A 6365-nucleotide genomic window follows, 5' to 3' on the forward strand; every position below is an offset into this window, starting at 1 on the left:
ACCTAAAAAAGGGCAATTCTGTAATCGTAAACCAATCAAATCATTTCTTTACTTTGCTTCCGCATTTTCTCAACACATACTTGTCTCTGATGTATTGTCATTGGAGCACTAAACCTCTTTCCGTCTGGTGTTTCCCAGTTCGTGAATTGCTTCTTACTCAAATAAACTCTTTCACATTTTGCCGTTCCTCAGATTTTTCTTTTACAACATATACACATATATTGCCAGCTTCTGTAATGGATATTTGTTTTGTGATTCCTAGAATTACAAACAGTGCTAGAAAACATATCATATATCTTTGTGTGCATATGAAAATATATACAAAAGAAAGAAAACAACCCAACTTAACTATACTGTTTTTCTCCTTCCTCTGTGGCAGCACACATCAGAAAGTAGACTGACAGACATAAGTTTATCGTGGGTGTATTTTTTTCTGCTTACTGTGAATGTCATATACTGATAACAGGTATAATTGCCTGGGAGATGCAAATGCAAATTATGGTAAAATGAGTGGCTTTAAGTCAAGGACTCCTGTATTCATTCATGTTATAGTAGAGGTGACCAGTATACCTTGATTTTTTTGTCCCTACTGTAGATGATTATCTCTTAACTAGACTGAGATCCGTAGACCCCCAAATGCATCTCCAGTGGTGGAATTCCGAGTATCAACCCAAACAGTGAGGGAGGTGTTTTACTGTGTAGGGGTGAGAGAAAGGTTGGGGAACTTAATTCTCCTAAATTAAATCAAGTAATCAATTGCTTTCTCTGCTTCCACCTACTGACAATTTTGGTTGTGGGAAAAAGAACAGTAGCCTACACACAGAAAGTGCTTTGGAAATGGATTTGTTTTGGAAATTAACTTTGGGCAAAGCTTTTTAGTTTCCTTGAAGCACCTATGAAATATTTACTAGGAGAGAGAAATTTAAACTAAAAAGCTTTCTCTTTTCTTTGCAGCACAGTCAAAGTAGAAACGGCATTCCTTCAAAGATCACACATGTGGAAGGATTTTTTTTCTTATAGTAACCTGGAGGCCTGGGGCTGACAAGATGGGCTCAGAGAACCTCCTGCCTCCTCAGCTGCTCTGGCCCATTTTCATCGGGCTTTCTCTGATGTTGGCAGAGGCATACGGGTTCAGTAAATGCACACCGTATGAATTGGACATTCGCCATGTGTTCTGCATTCTAAAGATTAGGAACCTGACAGATGTCATTAGCGACATCCCTGGCTACACCACTCCCTTCAATCTGACACAGAACCAAATTCAGGTCCTTCCTCCCTGTAGCTTCACAAATTTGTCTGCTCTGGTGGACTTGGGACTGGAGTGGAATTCCATTTGGAAGATTGGTTGAGGGGGCCTTTTGGGGACTTGAAAATCTAACCCTTTTGAATTTAGTAGAAAATAAGTTTCAAAGTGTGAACAACTCCTTTGAGTGCCTGTCCAACTTGGAGACCTTGCTCCTGAGCCACAATCAAATTACCTATATTCACAAAAATGCCTTTGTCCCTCTTGTCCAATTGAAACATTTAAGCCTATTTCAAAACTTTGTTACCAATTATTCCAATTTTCTTGAAGCAGTCCAGCATCTTCCATGTCTGAAATACATTGATCGTACTAACAACAGCATCATTGTCTTGGACCACAGCCCCAGGTCATTGGTCTCCCTGACTCATCTGAGCCTGCAGGGGAACAAGCTAATGGGGTTAAATTTCTCTGCTTTGTCACTGCCTAATCTGATCTCTCTGGGTATCTCTCAGAATGGCCATTGAGTCATCCAGAATGTATATCTGGAAATTCTGCCCCAAATGAGGATCTTGAATCTGAGTGGAACACTGGTGAAATTGGAGATACTTTCAGCCAAACAACTGCAGAATATAAGGGAAATGGACCTCAGTAACTGGGAGCTTAGAGGTGGTCACTTAAACTTGAACACTTGTGTCACCTCCTCAGAAATTTACCCATATTAGAGACTTTGGTTTTTCAGAAAAATGCCGCTGATACAGGGGGCATAAAGCATCTTGCCCACTGCACCAGGCTTTTGTACCTTGACCTAAGCTAAGCCAAAGCATTGATTTGGTTCACCTCAATGACAGTGAGTTTAATGCTATGCCCAGCCTCCAAAGGCTGAATCTAAACAAGTGCCAACTTTCCTTTGTCAGCAACAGGACATGGAGTTCCCTCCAGAACTTGATAGCCCCACACCCGAGCCACAACAGGTTTATAAGTTTTCCAGATTTTGACATTTTCACTCTTGAGGTACCTAAAGCCTCTCTTTCTCTCTAGAAACCCCATCACAGAACTCAATAATATGGCCTTCTATGGGCTGTATTCACTGAAAGAGCTCAGCTTTGCTGGGTGCTGGATAGTGACAATTGACAGATTCTGCTTTGCTCAGTTTCCAAATCTAGAGAGCTTAGACCTTGGAGACAACAATATTCAGACTCTAAAGCACAGAACCTTTCAATCTCTGAAGAAGCTCCAAGTTCTGATTCTTTCCTGGAACTGCCTGAAAGCTACAGAGAAGAGTGCATTTTCTGGCCTCAGTTACCTATATAATCTTGATCTGGCATATAATATCTTGTCAAGTTTTCATGAAGACCTTTTCTTGGGCCTTGAAAATCTGGAAGTTTGGATCTCAGTTTTAATAAAATTATATATGAAACCACTAGGACCTTGTCATTTCCTCCATTTATGAACCTCAAGTCATTGAAACATCTCAACCTAGAAGGACAAATACATGGGATTCAGGTTGCTCCAACCAACTTCTTCCAGGGGCTGAATGGCTTGCAGGAACTACTCCTAGGAATAAATCCCACAGTATTCCTGGACTATCTCCAATTTGACCCCCTGATTAATCTCACAGAGTTAGATATCTCAGGAACAGAATGTGGAGACCGAAATCTCTATTTAAATACTTCCTTATTTCAAAAACTCAGAAGACTAAAAGTGCTGTGCCTTGAAAATAACAGCTTAGAGTCACTGACCCCTGGCATATTCTCTGGCTTAGCAAGCCTTCAGGTCTTGTCTTTAAGATTCAACAACCTAAAACTCATTAATCAAAGTCACCTGGAAAATCCGAAGTCTCTGAGGTACTTTGATCTCTTTGGGAACAAACTTCAGTTCAACTGTGACAATGTGTGGTTCAAGAACTGGTCTAGAAACACAGCAAATGTTCATATCCCCTACCTCTGGAGCTACCATTGTCAGCAGCCAAATACCCAGAGTTTATTGACAGATTTTAATGATGCTATGTGTAATTTTGGCGTGGAAAAGAAATGCTTCTTCTGTTCGTTTGTTCTGGGTCTCACAACCATGATATTCTCTTGGTTCAGTGCCAAGATGACTTTATCTCTATGGTATGGGCTCTATATATTTAGAGCCTGTTGCCTAGACAAATGGCACAGGACAGAGAAGGAATTCATCTATGGTGCCTTTGTCTCTTTCATTGCCACTGGTGAGCAGTGGGTATATGAAGAGCTTGTTCCAGTCCTAGAAGAAGGGAGCCAACCACCTGTAAGCTCTATCTTTACCACCAGGACTTTGAACCAGGTATGGACATCTTTGAGAACATCCAGAATGCCATCAACACCAGCCAGAAAACTGTGTGTGGTCAGTAACAACTACGTGCACAGTGAATGGTGTGGGCTTGAAGTACAGTTGGCCATCATCAAGATGTTCTATGAGCATGAGGATATTATTATTTTGATCTTCTTGGAAGAGACCCCAAACTATAAGTTATCCAGCTACCACCGACTCAGAAAACTTATGAACAGGCAGACATGTATCACTTGGCCAGACAGAGCCCATGAGAGGCCACTCTTCTGGGCTCATATTAGAAATGCATTGGGCAACAAAACTGTGGAGAAAGACAATGCACAGTTAATTGTGGTTGAGTGACTGGAGGTCTTGTGACCTCAAATTCAACTGTATAATGTTGGCTAAGATCTGGACAGCTAAGAGTGTGACTGAATATACCTGCTCTGTAGGGAGGAGAGTATGGGTTGTTCATGACCATGAGACCTAGGACCATTTGGATAATGTCCATCAGGCAACTGGAAGAGTGAAGGTGGCTGCTTGAGGAAGCTTCAGGAACAGGGTCCCACTAATCAGGGACTAGATATCTGGAAGGCACACCTGTTTTATTTATTTATTTATTTATTTATTTATTAATATTATTTTTTTACACTCTAAGGTGTTGTCATAGAGCAGGTGGGGGTAGGGGGAGAAGGAAAAGGGGAGGGAAATGGGTGGGAGGAAAAAGAAAGGGGGTGAGCATGGTCAAGGCCCATGGAACCCCCCTCATTCCAGTAGGGGAAACTAGGGGGCTTCCAGCAGCAGCTTGGTCATTGTTGGGCTGGATGCAGATGTCAGGGGTGTGTGGCTGAAGCCCTTGGGACCCCACTGCCCAGGTTCAGGATTCTGGAGTGCATCCTGCAGTGGCTCAGTGGTCATTACTGGGCTGGTTGTGGATGTTGGGGAGGTGTGGCTGAGGCCCTTGGCCCCTCACTGCCCTGGCTCAAGAGCCTGGGGTGCTTCCTGCAGCAGCTCAGTGGTCACTCGGTTGGTTGAGGATGTCAGGGGGATGTGGTTGAGGCCCTTGGCCTCCTACCACCCCAGCTTGGGAGCCTGCGGCACTTTCTGCAGCAGCTTGGTGGTCATTGCTGGGCTTGGTGCAGCCATCGGGTGGGGGCATGGCTGAGGCCCACAGCCCTCACTGCTCCCTGGCTTGGGAGCTCAGGGGTTTTCTGGTCCTTCCAGGTTTTATAGGTGTTCTTTGGTGGTATTAGAACTTTACTGGTTAATATCAAAGTTTGCATCTGATCTGTGGGTATTTTGTTTTTTCTTTCAGTTCTGTGTCAGATTATCACTGTTCCCATTACTTAAACTCTGCACTGGAACTAATTTGTTGTCCTTTACTTACTTCTAAAGTAGGGGAACTTCCTGAGGGGACCAGCACTTGAGCACTGTGGTTGAGCTAAATTGCTGCTGATTTCCTGGGGAAGGCTTTTTGTGCAGCTCAGGTTTTAATGGTTGACTTCGTAAGCATTTCCAGGTCTGGCACACCTGGGTTGTGTGGAAACTCTGGTCTGGGCCAGAGTCTTTGCATTAAACTGTGCCCCCGGCAGTTCCACATTCCTGACTTGTCTCCACTGAGTGGTTCTGTGCTGATTGGGGGGCAGATCAGCTGTCCATGCTATGCCCCAATGTTCCCCCAGTGGGCCAGTCTCCCCTACTGCCCACACTCCAAACAGTTCCCATGGGATGGGCCATGCACAGGACCCTTGCGATGACTCACCGGCCTTTGAGTGACTCCTTTTTTCAGTTGTCTGTGGCCCCTCGCTGCTATGTGGGTCCACAGGAACTGGTCTTGCTGGCCTGGGGGCCACTAAAACCCTTTTCTCCCCTGCTGCCTCCAAGCAACTTCACACAAAGGGCACAGCTGAAGCTTTTGCCAGCTCTTGCTCCATGTGCTCACCAGGGCCAGACTTAAAGCGACTGGGGCTCGAAATGGTGGGAGCAGTTTTTTCTTTCTTTCATCACGGCTTCTCCTGCCTTTATGAACTCCGTAGGTCTCTCCTCCTCTTACCCTGAGCTCTAGCGGCCCCAGCTTGGCTGTTGTTGCTTTTTAATGGTTGTAAATTGGTCGATTTGTGGGAGAGAGTGATGCTGGGGACCATCTATTCCACCATCTTGACTGGACCGCACATCTGTTTTAATAAGGGGAGTGCTTGGAACACCAGTCACCTGAAAGTCTGGGGACCAGGAAGGCCCTCATATGTGCTTAAGGACATTGTTTAGCTAGTTTATCCAAACCAGTTCCTGTCGAGGTAGATTGAACTGTATTCCTTCTAAGAAACTGTAACAACAGAAACACCACGTATTTCTCATCACTCAGTAAAAGCAAAAAAAAAAAAAAAAAGTGAGGATTCTTTTGTATTCTCCTTTAGGGCATAAAGATTCCAGAGGTCAGCTTTTCCTCTAAGTCGTAGTGCAAGGAGCTAGGAGAGTCCTACTTTGGATCCATCAATTTACTGAGTGGGAAGCAGCCTTGATGAGCTAGCAGAGCAATGATGCTTGCAGAACTATCACCCAACTGGGACAAAACAGACTTCACAGACAGAATAGTTTTTGGCAGCCATCTTAAGACAGGGGTGTAGATTCCAGTGGCTGCATGTGTTAGGCACCAAACGCAAACCAGAGTCATGTAGAAGGCAATGCCTATGCGGGATCTTCAAAATGTTCATGGAAAGATTTGTATCATCTTTAATTCTGTTTTTCCACAAACCTTCAGAAGTACCTTCGTATTGGAAGCAACGCTCAGCACAGGGACCATGGCCCTGGCATTAGGCAAAAGTGCTACAAATGC

General features: G+C 44.3%; 1 pseudogene; it reads left to right on the plus strand.

Annotated features, from left to right (window-relative positions):
* Window positions 1-1046: 1046 nt before the first annotated feature.
* LOC134368111 (toll-like receptor 13) lies at window positions 1047-3895 on the plus strand (annotated as a pseudogene).
* The last annotated feature ends 2470 nt before the right edge of the window (window positions 3896-6365 follow it).

Source organism: Cynocephalus volans, chromosome X, assembly GCF_027409185.1.
Source record: "Cynocephalus volans isolate mCynVol1 chromosome X, mCynVol1.pri, whole genome shotgun sequence".
NCBI classification, from domain to species: Eukaryota; Metazoa; Chordata; class Mammalia; order Dermoptera; family Cynocephalidae; genus Cynocephalus; species Cynocephalus volans.